This window comes from Mustela nivalis (genome assembly GCF_964662115.1).
Source record: "Mustela nivalis genome assembly, chromosome: 15".
Taxonomy (NCBI): domain Eukaryota; kingdom Metazoa; phylum Chordata; class Mammalia; order Carnivora; family Mustelidae; genus Mustela; species Mustela nivalis.
The window spans coordinates 28,955,211-28,981,585 of record NC_139034.1 but is presented as its reverse complement, the minus strand read 5'-3'; the positions used below and the strand labels follow the sequence as shown (position 1 = coordinate 28,981,585).

Genomic DNA, 26,375 nt, shown 5'->3' with positions numbered 1-26,375 from the left:
TTAAAAGAATAGGACAACAGGTTACAAACTAAGTAAAGATTGTCAAATATCTATCTGTAAGTGGAAAAAAATGCAAGGTGCAGAATGATGTATAAAGGGGAAAATATATTTCCATTATGTGTGTGTGTGTGTGTGTGTGTGTGTGTGTAGTTTCCATTTGTGGAAACATTCTCATTTTCTTATACATGTATAGAATTTTCAGCAAAGATATGGGACACCTATGTAGAAGGGAACAGGGTTAGTGGGGTTTAGGTATGGAATGAAGACCTACTTTAAACAGATCATGAAGATGTATTATCTATTTAAAAAAAAAAAAGAAAGGAAGAAGATACACCTGAAACATGTATGTGTGTGTGGAGAAAGGAATTTTAGGGGGGCTATAATGGCATAGTATGGCCCATTATCTTATACTGATACAAATGCTTATCTACCTTTCCTGTGAAAACCCTCCCCCTAGTAAAGAATTTGCATTTCTGAAATTTCTACCAATTATAGATTTGTGTTCTAGATTGTAGAGAAGAATTGCTTTTATAATTTCCTAACAGTATCTCAACAGGTTATATAATGTAGAAGTGAAAATTACTTCAAGATTAGTAACATCAAGGTTAGCAGTTGAAAATAATGACCCAAATAAGAGAAAAAGCCCCTTGAATAAGTATTTTGTTTTTGGTCGCACCTATCCCCACTTTTTGGCAAAAAAGTCAATTTAGTTGTTTTACTGTGTCATCTTAATTTTGGGGATGATGTGTTTGGTTTCCTTGCTAGCACCATATTCTAGGGCACAATATTTTTATTCTGTTAAGTTTCTGACATTTTGTGACTTAACTAGTTGGATGCAGTTGGCAAGTTTATATATACAACACTGTTTAATTGTGTATAGAGCTTTGCTAATAAGAGCATTAAAAAACTGATAACTGGTTTTAAAATACTGAAACAAAAATTATTTTTAAAGGTTGGCAAATAATAAGACAGGAAATGTTTAAACTACTGTTAGGGGATGCCTAGGCGGCTCATTTGGTTAAGCATCTGCTTGCTTCTCTGCCTGCCACTCCCCCTGCTCATGCTCTTTCTCACACTCTTTCTCTCAAATAAATATCTTTTTAAAAAAAAATCACTGTTAATATGTTCTCAGTCATTCACATTCGCAGAAAACTACTCTGAGTTGAGAAATAAAATATTCTTTTTAATATGCTAGTAGAAACATACTACCTATAGAGACACAATATATATGACATTCATTCATTCATTCAGTAAATATTTACTGACACCTTCTGTGTGCCAGATACTATTTTAGGCATTGGAGATACTACAGGGAACAAAACAATGCCTTCCCTTCTAGAGTTTTTTCACAAAAACAATTCATAACATTGACAATGGGTTTAATCAGAATAACAAGCATTATTATTAAGAATAACAAGCATTATCAACAACTTCTAAAAAGTTATGAATTCACAATGCAGAGGTTTTTAGGAGATAGACTATTTCCATTTTAAAAAAATATATTATTCATTAGGAAAAGCGTAGGAAAATATATTATTCATTAGGAAAAGAGTAGATTGAGTTTCTTATTTTGATAAATATTTTAGAGATTATCGCATCTGGAGACACATCTGTCAAGATCATCTCAGTAAGCCTTTTGTGTTTACTCTAAAATAGAATGGGACACTGTCACTGGGATATCAAGATATGCAAAAAATAGAGTCTCATTTTAGAAAGGGAGGCAGGCAAATACAGTATGAAGAAAACAGGGATATATTAGATGCACCACAGGCAAATTAAAAACTCTTGCCTGCTTTAGAAAAGAAAAAAACTTCAACATTTTCATACAGATACCACTTAACTTCTTGACTGAACTGACTTGTCAGTGTTAATTTAAATTATAAGAAAATAATGGCAGAAGCTTGTCTTGGGCAAATGATGCTGAAAACCTATCAAATCATACATACCTATCAATCCATCTCATATATAAACATGAATTATCACAATGATACAGTAAGTTCTGTCAGTCCTTAACAGGACCATTAGTAGTTGGGTCTACCCTATTCTCCTACTTCTGTTATGTTTATTTTAGTTTCTCTCCATCATCCATGGCTTTATTTTGGATAAGGCACTAAATAGCTTATTTTTTTTTTTTAAGATTTTATTTATTTATTTGACAGACAAGAGATCACAAGTAGGCAGAGAAGCAGGCAGAGCGAGGAGGAAGCAGGCTCCCCACTGAGCAGAGAGCCTGATGCGGGGCTCAATCCCAGAACCCTGGGACCATGACCTGAGCCAAAGGCAGAGGCTTTAACCCACTGAGACACCCAGGCACCCCTAAATAGCTTATTCTTGAACCTCAATAATTTTACTTTATAAGTGATTGGAAGATGTCCCTAAAAAGATTTTCTAAAAAGGAGATCTAATGTTGAAATTTACTCTTGAATTTAATATACAAATCACAATTACAAGGAATTCTTAGGTTATGGTAAAGTTGGAATTAATTTGGGGTGCTTCCAAAATATATCTGAAATCAGGAGCCTGAAATGACATAAAATGGTCAAAGGAAAGCAGCTAGAGCAATAATACATGTTTTAGGGAATCATAAGATATTTCAAATTTATCTTCTATACTGCTTACAACTGACAAACTTCAGTTTTGCTTTGTAAGTTTCTGTATTGGTTCTCTATCACAAATAATAGAAATGGTTATCATCAGAAACATTGCTGAGATAATGAAAGACTTGCTTAGAGCACTCTAAACCTCCCATATTCTACTTTATTTCTCCTCTGTGCTGGGGGAGTTGACTCCTTACCAGCAAGTTTAGCAATGCAGAAGAGCTACTATGGGAGAATGTTTTAAAAAATAAATTTAGGAAATTTTATCACCTTCCTGGAGCCAAAGAACCCATGAAAGAGAAATGTGATATCAAACTTAGTGTTTCAAACAAAGTTCAAGAAATAGAGTTGACATGAGAATACATTACTAAAATTACTTAAGACTTCTGGACTACCAATGACCTAGTAAAAGCCATAATTACTCACTGGCTTTGCCACAGAACTACACTTCAAGAATTATTAGGCCGTCTATCAGACCTATTAGAGGTGAAAATTTATGTAAAAATTTCACCAAAAAACTCATTATGTCATAAATATTAAGCTTAGGAAATGTCTTAATATTTACCTAAACTATGAGATAGATCCAACCACAAAAATCTTTTAATGGAAAGAAAGTTAACACCTTACATGGTAAATGGGAAATAAGTATTAAGCATGGCACACAGTAAAAGAGCAACAACATGAAGCAAAATAAATAGGATTTCGCTCCCCAAACTAAAATGTGCCTAAGATTTGTCTCATTACACAGAAATTTTAGGTAGGCAGTATTCTGTACCTTCACATTTCATACCAACACCTCAAATCCAGAAATCATTATATTATTTTTTTTTTAAAGATTTTATTTACTTATTTGAGAGAGAGAGAGAGAGAGAGAGAGAGCATAAGCAGGGGGAGCAGCAGAAGGAAAGGGAGAAACAGGCTTCCTGAGCAGGGAGCCTGGTGAGGCTGGATCCCAGGACCCTGAGATCAGGACCTGAGCCCAAGGCAGACACTTAACTGACTGAGTCACCCAGGTCCCCCAGAGATCATTATTTTAAAAAGTGGCTTTTTATTCTTAACAGTTGAGTAAAACATACCCCAAACCAAGTGTTTCTATTTCATATTACTCTCCACTATTCACACTCCAGCAAGAATCTGAATTTCTTTGGGTTCCCAAGTTGGAAGCCAAACAGGAGAGGTTTGCTTACTCTCCTTGTAGTAAGACACCCCCAAGAAGGCTGGCTGCAATGTCTGAGCTTCCACGAATTCTTTTAAGATGAGGCCTGGGATTGTGCTTTATACTGATCTTTATACTCCCCCACAATGCTGGACATTTAATGGTCTCAACTGAACTGAAAAATTTGGAACACTGTAGTCTCACTGAATAGGCACTTGGAAAAACAAGTATTATAGCAGATTCAAAGACAGATGACACTTTATGTAAAGAGTCTGAAGGAACTGATTCAAGCTAAAGACTACAGAAAAAAATCCCATAGTATTTTTCTATTAAAAGTTTATTTGGGTAGGATGTGTGGGTGGCTCAGTAGATTAAGTATCTGCCTTCAACTCAGGTCATGATCTCAGGGTCCTGGGATCAAGCCCTATGACTAGGTTCCTTGCTCAGCGGGAAGTCTGTTTCTCCCTCTTCCTCTCCCTCTGCCCCACTTTTGCTTGTGCTCTCTCTCTCTCTCTCTCTCTCAAATAAATAAAATCTTAAAAAAAAAAGTTTACTTGGGTAATAGAAATGAATGAAAATACAGATTTATATAGGAATACTAACTAGTTGAAAGTTACACAAAATTACACATTTAATCAGAGTAGAACAGTCCAGGCAAAATTGGAACATACATAATTTGCTAATAAAAATGCAATATTATAAGAATGCTTTGTAATTAAAGAAATGTTAAGGGAATACAAGTTCAGAATGAATGTTATATGACTATAATTGATATTAAATCTTGACTTACCTCCACAATTTAGGAGTCATAAAAAGAAGTCATCAGACCAGGCATGTAAGTCAGATGTAACTAGGAAAGAAACAGAATAAAATGTTCCCCGTTCTATATAACCTGATTTGAAGTCCTAGGTTTATTGAACTTGAATTAATCAAATGATTCAGAGGTTGAGGTGAAATGGTCTAAAAGATGCTGATATATCCAGAAGACATATTACTGATTAACATCTTAGGGTTCCTTACATATCATTAAAATGGTATATATATTAAAAAATCAATTCAAGATGTAGAATAATGTGGAATTTCTGTCTGATGAAGGTGGCTGTTTTTCACAGCAAGTAGTAACTAGGTAAACAGAACAAGATACTTTGATACTCTAAGTAGAAATCCTACAATACACGGTTTAGCTCCTAGAAAAGCAAAATATTTGAAATATTAAATATTTTAAAATATTAAATATTTTATTTATTTTTTTAAAAAAATATTTTATTTATTTATTTGACAGAGAGAGAGAGAGAGAGATCACAAGTAGGCAGAGAGGCAGGCAGAGAGAGAGAGGAGGAAGCAGGCTCCCCAATGAGCAGAGAGCCCGATGCGGGGCTAGATCCCAGGAACCTGGGATCGTGACCTGAGCTGAGGCAGAGGCTTAACCCACTGAGCCACCCAGGCGCCCCAAAATATTTGAAAAATTAAAATTTTTTCCCCTTTGGTCACTTTTAAATTCCTGGCTACAATTTACTGAATCCCTGTTGGATTTGTACTGGCTAACAGCTTTTTTCAGAAGCAAACCTGATTTAGGGTGAGAAGAAGAAAGTCACAGCCTCTTAGAAACTTCATTTCTACAAGACTGTGTTTCTCCATCAAAAACAAGTATTCATATAAGGAATCTCAGTTATCTAAACCTATTTTTGGCCATCTTCTGGAATTTCTTATATCTCCTTTGAAATGCCAAAACTGCACATTTGGAAAACTTGTCTTCCTGGTTTTCAAATTTCTGTTTATTATTATAGCTCCTCAGCCAGAATGCCAGGTCTTTGTGCTTTACTGTCTCTTGAAACTGGAGACCAGCACATTTCCCACAATTCAATTACCTGTCTTTCCATTTGAGAAATTAAAGCCATGTCAATTTTATAAAATTTTAACTGACATTCTTATTTGAACTTTAAGTTCTCAGTTTCATTCCCTCAATCTAATACTGGGAAAGATCTCTGTTTTATTAATAGACATGAAGGTAAGGTTCAAGAATATTAACACACATTAGTTATTAATTCTCATAACTAATATAAGTGTAGGGATTTTCTTACAGGCATAAGCTTGGGATATGACAGTTTAGGAAAAAAGAGTTGATTTTTGGAAATGTTTACTTAAGATTATATACCTAATGAAATAATTACTTCATGTAAATTTATGTGTTACATATTTCTTTTTTAAAATAAAGGGATTGGGGTGCCTGGGTGGCTCAGTCAGTAGAGTATTAGACTTTTGATTTCAGCTCAGGTCATGATCTCAGTGTTTTGAGATCAAGCCCTGAATGGGGCTCATGCTTGGTGGAGAGTCATCTTGAGATTCTCTGTCGCTTCCCCCTGCTTGCACACTTGCAAGCGCATGTGTGCTACTAAATCTTTTTTTTAAAAAGTATTTTATTTATTTGTCATAGAGAGAAAGAGAGAGGACAAGCAGGGGGAGGGGCAGGCAGAGGGAGAAACAGGCTTCTTGCTCTTCAGGGGGCCGGATATGGTGCTGGATCCCAGGACCATGGGATCATGACCCAAGCCAAAGGCAGATGCTTAACCAACAGAGTTACCCAGGTGCCCCTAATAAATCTTTAAAAAAAAAAAAAGAAAAAGAAAAAAGAAAAGAGAAATAAAAGAAAGGGATCTACTGTCCTTAATAGTTTCAGTTAGCTGGTCTACTCTTACCAGCTTTATGAGGATAACTGATAAATGTACCTTTCGAGGTCGACTTTTAAGAATTCCCCTTTTTTATATTCAGTGATCTTTAATTAAAGTATTTCAAATGGAATGCCTGGATATCATCTTAAGTTCAGTATTACCAAAATGGGACACATCTATCTCACACTAGCTTCTCTTAACTGTCCTCTTTCAGTGATACTGCTGTTGTCTTCCAGTATCAAAAACATACTTTTTGACACCATCCTTTTATCCAACTCATGATGATGTTCTACAAATTTTTAAAAAATATCTTAAATTTATTATTTATCCCCATTCTCAGTGATATTATTCTGTTCAGGTTTTCTTTACTCCTAGATTACTACAACAGTTACACATGCCCAGTTTCTTTGCCACCGGAGTTTATATCTCAGAATCCTATATATTATATAGTACTGCTATATTTAATTTCCAAAAATTCCATTACTTTGTCAACTTCCATTGTTTTGTTGGAAGAGGCCATAATGTCTCCCTATTCTATGCTATATCAAGACTGAAGTTCTCTAGTTTTTTTTCTAGGCAAAGGCCTATTTACGTAGTTTTAACCCAGTTCTCCAAGTTCATATAACCTTCATTTCAGGTCTTAAGGCAAAGGTTCCAAGTTCCTTTTTCAGGGAATATTGCACTTTCTTTTACCTTAAATTCTTATTCACAAACTAGGAAAGTCCACTATTTAACAGTTCAGTATACCTTAATTTATGGAAGACAGGCCACAAATTATAAAATGAAGACAGTTTTTGAGTCAGTAGGGACAACGGTCTAATTCCCCTGTGCTTCCTCAAATTTACTTACAGTTTTGTGATGAGAGATAATCTGGTGTGGCATTTATTGCCCTTTGCTAGAGTGAGCTGTGGTCAGGCACTCTGCTCTATACGGACAATGTCTGTTTTCTGTTTTCAGTCTCAGTCCTTTCTCCACATGGTCTAGGTACACATGGAATAGTCAGTTCTCACCTTAGGAGGGGAGGCGGTGGTGGTATCGAAATACATGCCTAGAAAACAGGTCATAAAGCAAATCAATAGAGGGGAAATTGCTTTGCTATATAAACCATTATTTAATTGCTGGTTGAAATTCTGGCTTTCAGCTCAATGTTAAATATAACAAGTCAACCACCCTCAAAGCTAAATCAAACTCAATAGCAACAACAGATCTTTCAAAAAAATGTAATTTACAAATAGTTTCTGAAAAAGACATAAATGTCATACAGATTTTATATAAAAGATCTAAGGGTATATAAAATAAATCCTTATCACATTATAAATACGATTTAAATGTCCTAGCGGAAAACAAATGCTTAATATTTGAGTCACAGTTTTGTCTTAGATTTTTTAAGAAATATTTTATTTATTCATTTGAGAGAAAAAGAGACAGAACACAAGCCGGGGGAGAGGCAGGGAGAGAGGGAGAAGCAGACTTCCCCCTGAGCAGGGAACCCAGTGCAGGAATCAGTCCCAGGACCTTGGGATCATGACCCAAGCTCAAAGCAGACACTTAGCCATCTGAGCCAACCAGGCGCCCTAGTCTTAGATTTCTAAAAGCTTTCTCTGGGGTGCGCTTGGCTAACTCAGTTGGTAGAACACGAGACTTGATTTCAGGGTCTGAGTTCAAGCCCCATGATGGGCGTAGTAGCGCTTAAAAAAAAAAAAAAAAAAAAAAAAAGCTTTCATTGGTGTGATGTGGATAGTCTTTTACACAACTGTCCAAGAAAATTAGAAAACTTATTTCACTCAATAAGGTGGTTCCAGTAAGCAGAGGGATTCAGAAGGATATAATTTAAAGACACACTTCAAAGAATTGCAGCAGGTGCTCAATACATTTGTTTTTTTTTTATCATTATGGTAATGGTGTTTCTTGAGAAGTATTTTTTAATGTAAGTACTTTCCATTCTATCATCTCCCATCTCCTCAGAGACATACAAATAAAGGCCAACAGAAAACAGTTATATTATATTTCATTGACAAGCTTTAGATTATCAATTAGATTACAAATGGCCCTCCAGAGGGATACTGAAATTTCAGGGGCCTTCTAACTGTTCATAAACCTACCCACAGGTTTTGGCTTTGATTAAAAAAAATTTTAAAGACAACATTTTAAGATAAATAAGACTTGAGGCACGAGTGATAGTAGGTAGCACAGAATCAAAGGAGCTCTGTAAACATAGTAAAAGATGAAGAACTTTTTACATTACCAGGAAGGAGCCTAGGCATTTCTGTATTTATCTAGCCGTATTCAGCCTTTCCAGAATAAATTTATCGTAAAGATATTATTGCTGATTTTCAGCAACCAACTGCTCTTCATCAAGCACCTACTATGTTAATTTTGCAGAGTATACAATACAGAGTTAAGATAATCCATGTCCATGAAGTACGATATATTAATTGTTCTAAGTCAGGTATATGAATGAGCACAAAAGAGAGAAAAGGCATTTCCAGCTGAGGAGGAAAAATGAACTGGGAAAATTTAATGCACAGAGTAGGTAGCCTGAGAAGATTTAGACAGGTGAAGATGAGAGAAATGACACTCTTAAGAGTAAACAACCTGAGCTAAGGCTCAGTTGCAAATTAGAGAGGAATTTGGAAAAGGAGTATTTCTATTTGGCTTAACAGTACTTTGTTATTAATTCACAGTCATTCATAGCATAGCTTAACTCATAGCATTAATATTCCTCTTATCTACAGCAAAAAATATCCCTGGTAATGAAATATTGGCTATGAAATCCTTTCCTCTCAAGATTTCTCACTTGATTTGCTGAGTGAAAATCCATAGACTCCCTAATATTTAGGGTACACTTGTCTAATTTAATTCTAGATTTCCTTCCAATTGTGTCCCCCCCCCCCCCCTTTCAGGTCATCACATTTTGGCTCACAGGGTTGCAGGGAATTCAAATACTCTTGTCTTCTTCTATTAGAAATTAGGGCACCTTAGGCAAAAGAAAAGACTCTCAGGGGCACCTGGGTGGCTCAGTTGGTTAAGCATCTGCCTTTGGCTCGGGTCATGATCCCCGGGTCCTAGAATCGAGCTCCGCATCAGGCTCCCTGCTCAGTGGAGAGCCTGCTTCTCCCTCTGTCTGCCGCTCTGCCTACTTGTGCTGTCAAATAAATAGAATCTTCAACAAAAAAGGAATCTCAAACATGGTTGCAATCATTTCCCTATCTATTCCCCAATACCAATCTCTGTTTTTTTTTTTTTTTAAAGATTTTATTTATTTATCAGAGAGAGAGGGGGAGAGAGCAAGCACAGGCAGACAGAATGGCAGGCAGAGGCAGAGGGAGAAGCAGGCTCCCTGCTCAGCAGGGAGCCCGATGTGGGACTCGATCCCAGGACGCTGGGATCATGACCTGAGCTGAAGGCAGCTGCTTAACCCACTGAGCCACCCAGGTGTCCCCCAATCTCTGTTTTTGATGTATTATGTGTTATTCTTTCCTACTTGATGATGCACTGACTCATGTTTCTTATACTTGAAGTCTCTGATTTCTTCATTTCACTGAATTACTTCTACCTTTTCTTTAAGGCCAGGTCACCTCCCACCTAAGAAGTCTTCTTTGATGAAAGAAGTCTAGGTCCACATTTTGAGCTTCTACTGAACTTCGTCTGCATGACAGAATTTACACTACACTATTTTCTAGTTGTTTCTTGTATGTTAATATATTATTTCCCTCTAGGCTGTAAGTTCTTTGTTGACAGTGACAATCTTTTTAGGACTACAGTGGGCATTGAATAGGCCTTTAAAAATTACTCAAAAAATGCAAACAAAGTAAAAAAAAAAAAATTTAAAGTAAACCCAGTGCCACATGTGGGGCTTGAACTCATGATTCCAAGATTAAGATTTGCATGCTGTACTGACTCAACCAGCTAGGCACCTCAACTTTTAAAAAATTTTAAAGTTGCATTTAGTAACTTTTTTAAAAAAAGATTTTATTTATTTTATAGACAGAGATCACAAGTAGGCAGAGAGAGAGGAGGAAGCAGGCTCCCTGTGGAGCAGAGTACCCAATGTGGGGCTCAATCCCAGGACCCTGGGATCATGACCTGAGCCAAAGGCAGAGGCTCTAACCCACCGAGCCACCCAGGCGCCCTAGTAACTATTTTTGATGACTTAAAATTATATTTATTCTCATGCATAGAATTTGAGGCCTCAAATTACAACCAACTCAGATTTTCACACTATCCAAAAACAGATTTGTGTATTAATAAAACTGTCCTACTCTACCACATATACATAACCATGATCAAAACCAGTGGCCATTCTTATAATCTAATCCCTTCTGATCCAATTTCTGATAATAGGAGAGATATACAAGTACATGGCCTTGTTTATAAGCAACAGATTATAATGGAAAGTTTTTAATTCAAATCCTTTAGAATGTACATCTTTAAGTGTGCTGTCAAATCATGAATACAATATAGTAATGTTCAGCTTGAAAATAAAGTGAAATTTTGCCTAGAGGAAACTGAAATTCTTCAAATCAACTCCTTAGTTAGTCTGAATTAGTCTTTTGTACTATACCTCACAAAAAAACTTGTAATCAAATATCCTCTGGTATATATGGCTTAAAACACATTGAAGATAATTCTTAAAACTTCTATACCTATTATTACAGAATATTTTATATGACTTGATAATGATTCCTTACTCATAAAATTTAACAATATTAAGACAATATACTGAAATAGTGTAACTTCTTATGTTTTAGAAAATATTCAAACAAAAGTTTAGGGTAATTGCAAACTTCAGTTACCTAAATCATCTAGTACTCCACATTGTCCTATTAAATCAATTTAAGCTTCATCTGGTAAACTTTAAAAATTTTATTATTATTTTTCATTTACAGTACAGCAAGTGCTTCTCCTTCTCTAAGTTCCAGGAGGGAATGTTTTTTATTTATTTATTTATTTATTCATTCATTTATTTATTTATTTATTTATACTGTATCTCACAGTCAAGGTGTCAGTTTGACAAAGGTTAGGAGAAACAAATCTAACCACCTTTTCTACAACAGCAAAGTTAAACATAATTTCCCTTAATTCCCAAAATTCTAACGTGATATTAAACTTTCCACACAAACCTACAAGATTTAACTTTTTTCCTTTGCTTTTGTAATATGTCAATATAAAGAATTATTTGCAGAATGGGTATACTGGAGGCTGACTTTGTTCAGATTTTAAAATATGGGACAAGACAGAGCCAAATTCAGTCTCTTACAATTTTAAATGGAGGACTGGAGAGAGATAGCAACTTTCGTAAGGTGACATAACTAACCTGTAGTACCACAGAAAATTTTTAATTTGAATATGACCACACTTAACATCTCTTGGATAGGAACAGTTTAAGCTTCTGTTTATACTGTCAATCCTCTGGCAAATTGTCCACGCTACCCAAATAGCTCTTTAGCATAATATTCACAAATAATGAATTTATTCTACTGCATTACAACCTTTTGCTCTGCTTCATTTCATGGTCTTCTAAGCCAGTGGGAAACTTTAGCTTCTTCACATGCTGAACTGTTATATGAATAAAATGGCATTTTGATGACATTGAAGAGACATGTATATGTATAGAGGCAAGTGCCTTTGAACAAAGTGACTTGTTAAATGAATGAATAGCTATAAAAACATTACTGAATGAGAATGAGCTGATGGAAATGTTAGTGTCTAAGACCTTAAAGATAAGGACAAAATTATAGAAAATAACCTGCAGATTTGCGTGTCTAGAATCCTCAAAGTAATATAATGAAAATTTTAATTTCTATTACCTGATTTTCCACATTATTCCTAATTCTTATATGAATTCTTGAATGAATATCAATTCTAAGTTATTTCTTAAGGGATGCTTATATTATTTTCTATAGGAGCAAGTAACAGAACCAAAAGCATAGTCTAAAAAGAATTATTTAATCTAAAAAATTCATTTTACTATTTCCAGGAGACATTTAATCTTTTCAACTGTGAGAAATTAAATAAAAAAAAACTACTAAAAGTAAAAACTTTGAAAGTACAGAGAAGGTTCTAAAGTTATAAGATGATTTGTTGATAAAAGAATCCTAAAAATTCTAACTTCCCTTTAAAAACCCCCATGAGAAATAACTCAGAATTATGCAATATTAAATACTTACTAGATATCTACTATGTGAGATATATTTTCACCTTAATTTTAATGTTTTCTTACATGTGTAAGGAAATTTTGTAACTTGAAATAACATCAGATATCACAAATTGTAAAACTATATAGTCCTTGTATGAATAAATTAAAATTACAAAAATGCAAAGTGCAATTTCATATAAAAAGATTATTATACTAAGACAGGAAATGAAACAAGATGAAAAGTACACTTAGCCAGAAAAAGTAGTTTCCAACCACTTTAGATCTCTCCATGGATAATAATTACAGTAGTCTCCCTTGTCCTTGGTTTTGCTTTCCATGGTTTCAGTTACCTGCTGTCAATCAGTCCAGAAGATGATCCCTCTTCTAATGAACCATCAGATCTGCCGTAGCCTAATGCTACATCACAATGTCTACATCATTTACCTTACTTCATCTCACCACATAGGGATTTTATCATCTCACATCATCACAAAAGTGAGTACAAGGTATTTTGAGACCACATTCAGATAACTTTATTATAGCATATTGTTATACTTCATTTTATTAGTAGCTATTGTTATTAATCTTACTGTACCTAATTTAGAAATTAAACTCTACCATGGATGTATGTGTGTGTGCATGAAAAACAGTATGTATAGGAAAAACACATTATATATAGGGTTCAGTACTATCTGTGGTTTCGCACATCCAATGGGAGTCTTGGAACATATTCCCCACGAATAAGGTGGGACTACTATATATGCAGGCCTGTACTGAAGACAAGGTTATAAGATAATTTTATCATTCTTATGCTTCCTTTGTGCCATGTGTTGTATCTAGAACTTTGATATCAAAACCCTATTCTAACACAATGATATCTCAGGCTTTTACTTGTCTAAAAATGAGGATATTGTGTATTCTCTGAAAGTGAGCAGTTGAGAGAAGTTATTAAAAGTAAAAATTATTTTAGAGTAGCATATGTGTCAGGTAAATTATCAAGGAATTCATTTGTTAACTATAAATATAACACCCAAATATTTGACAAGGTAGGTCTAGTTTGGGAGGACTTAAGTATGAAGAGCAACAGAAACTACCATGTGAAATATATTAAATGGGCTATGTACACAGCAAGCAAGGTATTATGAGCTTTGGTAGTTTGGGAATATACTTGGGTTCCCCCAAACAAAGTAGAGGCCAGAAGCCAGATTTCCAAATACAGAGCGAAGCAACTGAATATCATAGTTTCAGGTAGACAAGATTCAAAGGCTGGGTACTTTGGGGGTTCAGGCAAGCAGGGTTTGGGAGATCATCAAGAACACAAATCCAGTGCTAGGTAAAGGAGTCATACCCAGATCTCAAAGATTCAGGTGAAAACATCTGTTCCTTGATGTGGAAGAGTTACAAAGAGCTGTTTTGGTTGGATTCTTACATACAAGCTTGTATGAATTCATTAGCTTAAGCAAGTCTGACTTGGATTTTGAAGCTGTCTTAAGCAACCAGCTATAGGGTCAATTAGATATCAATGAAGTAGAAAAACAGCCATTAAATAATTTTAATACTTTTAAAGTACTTAATACTTAAAACTCTAAATCTTGAGATGGTAGAATAGCTAACCAAAATTCTGACCTCCATAGTGCTTTCTTGTAAAATCTGAGAAAGAATATCTAAGAATCCATTTCAGCCTTCTAGGGACAATTTTTCTTAAGACTTAACATCAGATATGTTGTAAAAATTTTTCTTGCCTGTTACCTAGGAGATAAAATATGTTCTGTGAAATTCTTTATTCCTAACGAGTACATCATCGCAATGAGAAATAAAGAGCCCTTACACAGACTTTATTTCACATATAAAACTATATTACCTGGCAAACAATATTTCGTGTTTCTAACTTTTTTTTCCCTTTTCCTTCTGATCCTTTAGTGAAATTGTGATACTCGTGATCTATAAATAGATTTGACCTAATTGAGCTTGGGAGAATTTCACTAAAAAGCAAGATCTAATGTCTAGCTGACTAGTGAGTTGCTTTGAGTAGCCATATTAATATTGGTATCAATGTATTATATAATAAGGAAAGGAACTAACATATTTAGTGCTATGTAAAGTCATCAATTATATTTACACCAGTCATAAATGAGCAGAATTAAAATATATAGTCTCTGGGCTCAACCACATTAGGCTTTTAGCCCAACAGCAGAGAAATAAGGAAATTACAGTATGGCATAACATAAGCAATAATAAAACTATTATAATGATGATGGTACAGAAAAGGGAGTTACTAATTTTCTGTGCATGTACATGGACAGGCTGGGAGGAGGTTGCCCTTCTGAGGTAATACCAGAGAATATTTATAAATGCTAAGTAAGGATTTGCTATACTGCCTGGAATTGCTCTGAGACAGAATGAAGTTTATTATTAAGCCCTTCCAGAAGTCCAATTCTTTAAATTGATAGGAAATAATAAGAAAATAGAATGTGTGATAGCTTACAGGTAATCTCCAAAACAAGTCACAATTTATACTGTATAGTTTGCAGCCTTTTAGTTACAAAAGGTCTGTTTTTCTTAGATTTTGATGAGCTTTCAGACACAGTTTGGTATGACAATGATGTTTGATGCTTTAATGCCTTAAAAATAATACAACTAAGTATAACATATAGATAGATAGATCTTTACTCTGGACAGTTAGGTGGGAACAGTTTTCTCAGGGGATGACTACATGATTACACTAACGCTGTCTGAATTCATGTATATCCATGGACCACAGAAACAAAAGGACATGGATACATAAACACACCCCATGTCAAATATACCAAAATACACTTCTAAGAGTATGTTTCCTTTCAGTTGGACAGTAATACCATAACGGAATATTTGAGAAGATAATTTGTATTTGGTAGAATATTTCCACATACAAACCTATTTTTAAGGTATCAGTATTATTTTTAGCATTTTAGGGCTTAATATTTGTTAATTTTGTCTCCTCTGCCTCCTATTAGCTATGGGACTCAGGCTATAAATATAATTACTAAGGGAATGATAGCTGCAATCAAGCCACCTAAGCTTGAATAGCTGACAGCCCCTGCCCCCTAACAAGTTATGTGGCTTTAGGCATACTATTTCCCTTCAAGTCAATTTCTTTATTTATAACACAGGGATAATGATATACCTCCCTCACCAGTTGGTTATGAGACTTAAATGGGTTACAAAATGTAAAAGTTTCTGGCAAAGGACAACCATGCAGTTATTTCTAGCATTAATAGCAATACCTAAAGCTTGAGTGGTTTTTATATGCACTTAAAAAAAATTAATCCTAGAAGGTATTAAAATAATTTGATAGATTTGGGTCATTTTCACTAAAACTACCATTTAAATAATTTTTAAAAAATCACTGGATTTCCCAGAGGGGCAAATACACCATAAAAACTGTGCCATGGCTGATGTTCATTATTGTATTTACAGTTATCTCATATTCATAATCTCTTATTTGGAAGAGAACCAGAGTGGTTTGAAAAAGTACTTAACTGTAAGAACTAATAAGAAGCCTGCATTAAGAGATGTTAAAAGAATTATCTTCTTAGCCAAGCCGTAACATTGTTTAATTGTGAGCCCAAAAATGATTTGGGCTCAAAAGAACTGGCAAAGATACTACAAAATTATTTCCTGCATACCTGATGCCAGAATCAGCTAGACCACATTGCCAATTTCAGAGTGATATTGATCCTTCTGGGAATACTCCACCTAGTAAGTAACTGAGTACCTACTAAGTGCCTGGCAAGAGGAAAAGCTCCAATTGAAGCTGGAGTCCCCTGTATTTAACTACAAAAAGGGAATCTCCAGAGTGTAACTCTAAGTCCAAGCTATGGCCTTTCAGGCTTATTAACATCCAAATACCACAGAATATAAACAACAAATAATGTCCCCATTGACACTATAAATCCTCTCAAACCAAAACTGTACAATTAAGAACTTGTGTAGAATTGATTTCTGTTGGTTTTTCTAATTTTTTTTTAACTTTACTTTCCTTTGAAGTCTTAAGAGGAAAATGAAAACTTAATGATCTAGTTCTATACTGGATTTGTCCAACAGCCTTGAAAATAAATGCCAACTAAAAGCGTTTACTATTTAAATATTATGTTCCAACTCCAGTATTTAATAAGTTAACATTTTCATTTATTTCATAGTTCTCAGACAAGTGACATGTTTCTGGAAAACTTGATCTTGAACTTCTTAGAGCACTTTCCTTAGTGTTAGGTTGATTAAAAAAGTTTTATCAATAAAAACTGTCCAAAAGCAAAACAAAACAAAAAAAAATCCGTTTCCCTGTAATTTCCTTTAGTCAAAATTGTCCTATTAGTACTAATGCCCTTACATTTTAATGGCAAGGATTAAGATGATGCATTCATTGTCATTTCAAATAGTATCTTTAAATCTTACTAACTATCCCCATCCCCATTTCACTTTTGAGGTGCACTTCCACAATGCACGCATCCAAAGTCAGTAGATTTGTTTTAAGGAGATGTTTTTGCATCCTTGAAACTTGGTCTCCCTGCTTTTGCCCTCCAGTGCAAAACAAAATACACAAGCCTCAAGATTTGTTATGTCTTTTTTCAAGGAAGCTTCTCAATACCTTCAACCATTCCTTATGACATTTGAACACCCCATGTTTTTCAATTCTCTGAACGCACTCTAGTTAGTTCACATCCATATTTTACAAGACTTCTAATCAGCAACGCTTGTGGAACTAGTGTTTATTAGCATAATGGGTTAACCTAAATAAATGAATTTTCATGCTAGTTTTGAAATTTGTTCAAACTTTACCTAAATTCCAAATTACATCATCCAACCTGGCTATCCAGAAACCAAGAACATCTGGTATTATGGAAAATAAGAGTACATGAAGAGTGTCTGGGTGGCTCAGTCATTAAGCGCCTGCCTTCGGCTCAGGTCATAATCCTGTGGTCCTAGGATAGAGCCCCACATGGGGCTCCCGGCTCAGCAGGAAGCCTGATTCTCCCTCTTCCTGCTGTTCCCCCTACTTGTGTTGTCTCTGTCAAATACATAAATAAAATCTCAAAAAAAAAAAAAAAAAAAAGGTACATTAAAGGAATTCTTTTTTTTTTTTTTGCGGTGGGGGGATTTAGTTTCATAATGAATATAGGAAGCATGGTAAAACCACCATAAATGTTTTCTGAAGAGCATAACTGCGTAGCATTTTCTAAAATGAGTAAGTCATCACATTTTAAAGGTCCCAATTCCTTGAGTTTTAAAGGTAAATGTATCTAAGTATCACTAATTTAAAAGAATGGTATAGTAGCTTATTTATTATGGACCATAATAAATAATAGCTTTATTACTTTTAGGCATTTTTCCTATTCTTCCAAAGGATACAATAAACCACTAATGCTGACAAAAGTGGCACAACAGGGAATCTGACTTGAAATCTGTACCATAAGCCTGTTTTGCTGACAAAAATCCCTCCCACAAATGAAGATCTTTAGATTTCAAAAAAAAATTTTCTTTATCCTATTAGCCAAATTGTTTTCAGGTTCTAAACCTTTCTAAATTACTACTGTACTTAAGAGTTTTAGTTAAGTTCTAAAATACTTGCATGTGAGAAAAACAAGTTGAGACATAACATTTTTGCTTACATTCTAACTGGGTCAAAGTAACAGAAAGGTCATACACTATGAATTCATAATTTGTGTCATATTTACACTTAGCCATATTTTGAACTGAAATGTCCGTAATAAATGCTTTTTGAATATCAAATGCAAATTTCACAATTTCAGAATAGATCAGCTTTTTGATAAATTCGATAGGGCAGTAGAGATACAAAAGAAACAAACTCGTAATTTAATATACTAGTCTTAGATTTCTCTTTGAGAAAATCTTGAGTTACTACACATACTTAAGTATTTATTCTTCTTACTCTCCTGCTAGAAAAACTTCAATGACTTCCCTTGCCTCAGAATGCTTTCACATTACGGAAAGGTACCATTGGGGCTGGCATGAAGGTGTGGTAGAGGAGACCATAGGGTCAGTTAAGATGTACCTTCTCATATGTTCAAGTTTACTAATATTGAGAAAAAAGTTACTAAACTTCTAAGCATTTTTACAGTAAAATATTACGGAAATTGCTATCCCTGGCATAGTTACGAATTGGATTAAGAAATAAAAATTCGCTAATCCAACTATGCAACTAGAAGGGAATAAGGCTAAGGAGCTGCTACTAGATGGTAAAAATGTGATTTTTAAATAGAATTTTTTGCCTTTTCCTAAGTTTCTATGCTTATGTATTACTTTCATGCTAGGAAACATTAAGACAAATCTTTTTAAATAGGAAAATTTTTATCCTTTTTCTTACTAAAAAAATTTCTTTTCTTGGGGTACCTGGGTGGCTCAGTGGGTTAAGCCCCTGCCTTCGGCTCAGGTCATGATCTCAGGGTCCTGAGATAGAGCCCCACATCAGGCTCTCTGCTCAGCAGGGAGCCTTCTTCCTGCCCTACCCCCCGCCTGCCTCTCTGCTTACTTGTGATCTCCGTCTGTAAAATAAATAAATCTTACAAAAAATATTTTTTTTCTTTTCTTTCCTTTTTTTAAAGATTTTATTTATTCACTTGACAGATCACAAGCAGGCAGAGAGAGGAGAAAGCAGGCTCCCCACCGAGCAGAGAGCCCGACTCAGGGCTCAATCCCAGGACCCTGGGATACGACCCGAGCGGAAGGCAGAAGCCTTAACCCACTGAGCCACCCAGGTGTCCCCCCCGCCAATTTTTTTTTTTTTTTAAAGATTTCATTTGTCAGAGAGAGAGGAGAGAGAGTGAGAACAGGCAGACAGAGTCGCAGGCAAAGGCAGATAGAGAAGCAGGCTCCCTGCAAAGCAAGGAGCCCGAAGTGGGACTCGATCCCAGAATGCTGGGACCATGACCTGAGCTGAAGGCAGCTGCTTAACCAACTGAGCCACCCAGGCATCCCCCCAACAAAATTTTTTTAAAGTAAGCTCTATACCTGAAGTGGGGCTTGAACTCATGACTCCAAGATCAAGTCACATGCTCTACTGACTAAGCAAGCCAGGTGCCCCCCAAACAGGAAAATTCTTAATTTTTAGATCTAAGTCAGTTTAATTGCTGTTAAGTATTTATATCTATGAAATAAACTGATTTTTCTTTATATAGTTCATTAATATGGTTTCAAAATTATAATAGATTCATCTACTTTTTTATACTTACCTTTTGAGGTTTTGGGGGCTGGAGAGTAGAGAAATGACAGCAAAACCACTCAACAAATTCTTGAATTCTTTTCAACACTCCTTTGAGAAAATATAGATTGCTCTCCCACAGCTGATTTTAAAATTATCTGATTTTTGAAATTACTTCTTCTGTTCTTCACTGTCACTTCTAAAGTTCCTGAACTCAGTAGAATTTCCATTCACAGATTTCCAAAGGGGATTGATTATGCAGTTGTAAGTCTGTTTCAACTAATTTTTATTTTTCAAGGATTTCTGTATTCCTTTTCAGAAAACAAACTTTCCTTTCCCTGAGTCACAAAATCATACATGCTTATTTGTAATCATGAAAATAAGATCCAACCCACCTTACCCTAATAAGATTTGTCTCACACCTGCAGTAAACCAGTATTAACAGTTTAGCAAATGATTTCTTTTGAGGAGTCTGTTTATAATATCTGACATATCTTTACTTAATCATGAACAATTTTCTAGCTGATTAAATATTCATTACATTATTTTAAATGCCTGTATAATATTTCACTCAGCATGTTAATCAACCTTTTATTACTGGACACTTTAAAAACTCTTTCAAATTTTTAATATCATAAACAACACTATAACAAACACATGGATTATTTCTTAAAGGAGTATATTTATTAACTGCTTTTACAATATTAAAAAATTAAAATAGAGAATTTATTATTCTTTTAAATATGTTAAAATCATAGAAATGTATATGGTTGGTCCATACTCAAGTATAGGTGAGAGAGAGAGAAAGAAAGAGGGAAGGGGGGATAGAAAGGAGAGAGAGGAGGCGCTTTTCATACAACAGAAAAAAAATCAACTATAACACTGATCAGCATAAATTTAGTATTTAAGCTTTGGAACCTGAACTTTCGCTGATGTTTTCAAGTTCTGGGCATCTTAGTCCACTTGCTTTTCTTCATTCTGCTTGTAAAATTTAAAATTTTTATTCATATGGCTAATACATTTAAAAGGTTAATATGTATTAACAAACGAGGCACAATGAGGAAGTGTTCTGTACCTCAGGTGTGTTACGTTAGAGAAAAAGGCTAAGAACTACATATATAAATTGTTCATACCACAAGAAGGAGGGATAATGTCAAATGTTAAAGTAGGGAAATGTTTACTACACACAAGAGGTCCGACCCATTTTTAAGCATGTAAGAATTAGTTGGGAGAGGGGCGCTGAGTGGCTCAATCGTTAGGCGAATGCTTAACGAGTCATGATCCTGGGGTCCTGGGATCAAGCCCTACACTGGGCTCCCTGCTCAGCATGAAGCCTGCTTCTCCCTCTCCCTCTGTCTGCAGATCCCCTCGCTTGTGCTCTCTAGCTCTCTGTCAAATGAATAAATAAAATCATAAACAAACAAAAGAATTAGTTGGGAGAGAGTTGTGGTGGGAGAAATGGCATAAATAAAGGGAAAGAGAAAAAATGGATGCATCAAGACTAGTTCACTTGAAGAAAAGTGGAAAAACTTAAAGCCAGGGCAAGATCATGAGGCAAACTAAGGAGTTTAAATTTTATCCTATAAGCAAAAGTAGTGTTTTAGTGGGCTATATATCATAACGAATGAAGCAATTACAGGCAAAGAACTCCTCAGATAAGATGTTACAGAATGGGTAAGAAATAATGAAATAATTATAGCAGCAATTCCAGAAGGGAGGAGTCAGAGATGGCAGTGACTGTTTGGGTAAATGACAAACATGAGTAAGGTCACTGTCTCTTGGAGTCATTAGCATTGACAAGCTAAACTGATCAAGCAGAAAACTTCAAGCCATGAAAGCACAATTTGTAAAAACCTGATCACCACACATGTACCTATTAACCAACTATTTAAACATCTTGTTTATATTATAAATGGTGTCAGATGGAGGTTCTAATCTTGAGTCAGATTCGTAAATACTGTTCTACCTACAAAGGTCAAGTAGGCTGAAGGCCATACCATCGTCAAGGTTCTCTTGAAGAAGTATAAAAAATTAAATCTGTAGAGCAAGCTAAAAGCTTAAACAGCCATAAAATCTAGCCCCTATAAACTCTTCCATCCCATGAGCTATGAGTATCCCTCTTGTATATTTAATCATGGCCACCCAAACCTCCCTACTGTTCCTTGTACACAGCAAAAATCCTTCAGCCTCAGAATCTTTGTAGTTATTATTTCATCTGCCTGAAAGGCTGTTTTCTCAGATACCTAATGGTCTACTCCTTATCATTTTAAAAATATTTTTCTTACTAAATATCATCTCTGTGATGCGTTTTCGGACCATATTTAAAAACATCTCTCTTGACTTCTAAACAACTTCATCCTTTTCCCCTCCCTTGCATTATTTTTCTACATAGAACTTATCACCATTTGACATATCACATATAGAACCTATTCATTTTTTTGGTCTATTCTATTACCTATGTCTCATTCTCAAGACTGTAAGCTCTATGAGGGTGGAAATTTGTTTTGTTCAGTGTGGATTCTCAGCATTAATAGAAATTAATTAATAGAATTAATTTGTACCTCTCTCTATATAACTGTTTCAAATCTATTTTTAATGCTCCCTGTCAAACACAGAATTTTCACACTGCCACAAAAGATATCCATGAAAGTATAAACAAATTAATATAAAAATCTGTGTTAACTATTTTAAAATTTAAAAATTCTCTTAAGAAATGATGTACTTAAACTTTCTTGACTTAAACTATAGGAAAACAAATACCTTTCTTCTTCATTGCTTGTTTCATACTAAAATGGCATTTTTAAATGATGACAGGGAAACCTAAAAAAGCTATAATTTACTATCATATGATTAAGTCCAAAAAAAGAAAAAAAAGTTTTAGTGGCACTATAAGAACTTATAAACCTGGGATGCCTGGGTGGCTCAGTTAGTTAAGCAGCTGCCTTCGGCTCGGGTCATGATCCCAGCGTCCCACATCGGGCTCCTTGCTTGGCAGGGAGCCTGCTTCTCCTTCTGCCTCTGCCTGCCATTGAAATGCTATAAGCATTCCCAAAGATTATAAAATGATGAAATGTGGAAATAAGCAAACTCTGGGGTGATTCAGAATTTCTACTACTTCCTAAAGATTCTTTAATAAACTAACCCATGGTAGGTGGTTAAATTATAAAACAAAGATATTAAAAAAACCTTTAAATAATATGTTAATTATACTGAGTAACATTCTGTGTAAAAGTAGCTTAAAAGTTCTTCTTTCTCAGCATAATTTCTTAAAATCTAACCCTACAGCATATGATAAATAGAAACAATAACACCATTTTCCAGGTAGTTTATCTTTCTTCAGAACACAAAAATTCAATCACAAGAATACAATAAATATCATATTATTCAAAGTTCTACAGAATTAATGGGGACCTAGAATCATTAATATGCTAATTTAAGTATTTTACTCATAAAGATTTGAATGAATTCCATGTATTAGTAATCAAGAAATAGACCCAAATAAAAATTATAAATGTTGAATTTAATTTCAGTAAAAATAAAGACAAAAAAAAAAAAAAAAAGCAACTCACTTGTCACCATGCAACAGTAACTTTAACATAAAAAGTTTAAACTTGTTTATTGTCAACATTTTCTTCATTGTATATTGCTCAAAAAAAAAAAAAAAGACATCAGAAATCTGTGAGATATATTTATAAACAAAGCAAGAACATATACTCTCACATTTCTGGTGAGTTAGTTCTTCATTAAAGGGGCTCAAGTTATTAGTAATAAAACAAATTGTAAGAAATCCTTTTACAGAGGTAAGAAAAAACAATTTTGGCTGGAAATGATGATGGTCTCATTTCTTCTCCTAGACATGCAAATAATATGTCTAAATACTTACTAGAGCCAAATCTATCTCAAAAGTTTGGGACACTAATTTTTGTCCATTTTGTTAATACTCAATGAGAAAGTACACTTAGAAATAATTAAAAATTTTTCGATGAATAAGGGATAGTAATATCCACCTGTAAAAGGAAAAAAAATTGATTTAGAATGTCAACTTGAAATAAATTATTAACTTAGAGATCACAGTTTAGGAAAGTTTAATCTTATTAATCCAATTATGGCTAACTTGGGCATGTATCCAGAATGATACTTAGTGGCTTACAAACAACATGTAATTCTATAACAACCAAAAGGATATACAATTGATTAAAGAAAACCTTTGCAGTTGAGTATAGAATTTAGTCGGCCAAATTTTCACATCTACCATCACATATCCATATGTGGGATCTTCAGAGATCTATATTTAAATATGGAATGTAAACTGACTTATTCAACTAATAAAATATTGTTCTTGCTACCTCCTGGATACTTGCCTGAATCCTCTGAGTTAGCTCCAAACTCAATCCATATTCCATGTAAGAGATTTTAGATGTTCAATATTGAAATTATATGGCATCAACTTAAAAGAAACTGGATGAAAAAAATGAGGATTTTTTTTTCCAAAGAAGATGGAAAAAATGAATTTAATACACACCCATAGTTATTTTTCTTTGTAAAATAACCAAATTAAGGTCATTAAAGGGTATAACTTTTATTTTACTATTTGCACTTTATGTGCTCAAAATTATACAAGGATGGAAGTGTATTAACTCATACAAATAAAACTTCCCAGTTTCACTGAATTACCTAAAATGTGGGCTTCATTAGGTACTGACAGGCCATCTCCTCTTCTTTAGTAAGAGACTGGAAAGAAGCTGTATGCTGTTATGATAAATTTCAATTTAACAGTTTTTCTATAGTTTCTCACTTTGCCAATATTTCAATTTTTCTTTAATTCATTCTCAGGATTAAAACAAGAAAGTTTTCATTTAGTTGTAATAGCCCCACATGTTCCTTCTTCACATCTGGATGATCTAGATATAAAGATTCACCTAGTAAATGTAAAATCCAGGTTTTCTTTCTGTCATTTAGAAAGCAGATAAAACTAAATATAATCTTCTAAAATTAAGTCAAAATATACTTAGGAAAATAAGAACAGAAAAAAGAAATCTAATTCCTGAGTTCTGGAAAATATTAGACAAACTTAAAATAGTTGAAATGAAATAAAGGAAAACAGGTTAAAAACTTGATGATGATTTTTCAAAGCACCAAGGCAATACTTATTTCCATGTAAATGCTGGCATTTAACTCTAGCTACCACATATATGGTATGCTGCTTCCTTATTTGGGGTAAAAAAATTTTGCAGGAGAAAAGCTGTTCTTAAAAATGAATGCTTTACCTTATATACTTTCTTTACCTTCAAATTAGAATTTAAACAGAAGATCCTCAAATACAATTCCTTAAATTACATCTGAAATACTTTTAGAGTTTCTAAAAGAGACAATAATTGGAAATGATTCATTAAGAACTGCTTTCATTTTATAGATTTTCTGCTTGGTTACAGTTAGGATACAGAAAAGGTTAGGATACTCCTTGTAGAAAAGAAGACTGGACGTGTGCCTTATCCTGAACATTAATTTTTAGTTTAATGACTTAATAAAACTTAATAAAGTAACTAAGTAAGAAAAAGAAGGTAAAGAAAATATTTTCCTGGGGCGTTTGGGTGGCTCAGTTGATTAAGCGGCTGGCTGCCTCTGGCTCAGGTCATGATTTCAGGGTCCTGGGACACAGCCCTGTATACTCTCCTTCAGTGTGGAGTCTGCTTCTCCCTTTCCCTCTGATCCTCCTCCCTGCTTGTACTCTCTCTCTCAAATAAATAAAATCTTAAGGACAAAAAAAAGAAGAAAACATTTTCCTTCAAATCTTAAGTTAAAAATTTTGACTGTGGGGGCACCTGGGTGGCTCAGTGGGTTAAAGCCTCTGCTTTCAGCTCAGGTCATGATCCCAGGGTCTTGGGATCGAGCCCCACATCAGGCTCTCTGCTTGGCAGGGAGCCTGCTTCCTCCTCTCTCTCTGCCTGCCTCTCTGCCTGCTTGTGGTCTCTATCTGTCAAATAAATAAATAAAATCTTAAAAAAAATTTTTTTTTGACTGTGTTTCCATCTATAAAATAGCTATATAATAATTTTTACTTTTACTCTGAAGTTAAATATTGGATATAAAAAAACAAATAAGGACTTCATATTTTCGACTTGTCAAAAATCTTCAGCCTAAGAATTCAGAAAAACATTTAATAAAAAGGAGGAAAAAATATCATAGTATACTTACAAAATATCATAGTATAAAGTTAGAAGGCATAGGATTAAAGATCACAATCTATCATATGGGGTAAATTACTTAATTTGAGTTTCTGTTTCCTGAGCAACCCAAAAAATAGGCTGGTCATCTGTGGGGTCTTTCCTAACTTTGAAGTTATGATCAGGAACATTTTAAGACCCGGGATTTCAGGAATTTAATTTACATATTTTGATAGTTCCCCCTTCCTTTATAAGGAAATATTTAGAAATATTACTAAAAACTGTCTTCTAAGTTCTGTTCAGAATGTGTATTTTATAATGTACACTTATCTGTGAGATAAGCAAATATCTTAAATTTCATTTCACTAGAGAAACAAAGGGAAAACTAATATTTAAGTAAAAACTTCAGTATTTACATTGAATATAAATATGCATTAAAGTAAGTTTGATTCTGT

General features: G+C 34.3%; 1 protein-coding gene across 45 annotated transcripts in view; it reads right to left on the bottom strand.

The window, feature by feature from the left end:
* LOC309849226 (uncharacterized protein) overlaps positions 1–26,375 on the bottom strand; it is a 125,332-nt gene that overhangs the window by 25,601 nt on the left and 73,356 nt on the right. For 17 of the 45 annotated variants that reach the window (XR_014303579.1, XR_014303580.1, XR_014303582.1 and 14 more), the window contains one exon: positions 18,927–24,657. The gene's annotated coding sequence lies outside the window, so the exon portion shown is untranslated. Of the gene's footprint in view, positions 1–4,543; positions 4,604–7,271; positions 7,471–18,926; positions 24,658–26,375 lie in introns of those variants that run through there. The other 28 variants (XR_014303581.1, XR_014303583.1, XR_014303589.1 and 25 more) reach the window with 7 other exon arrangements.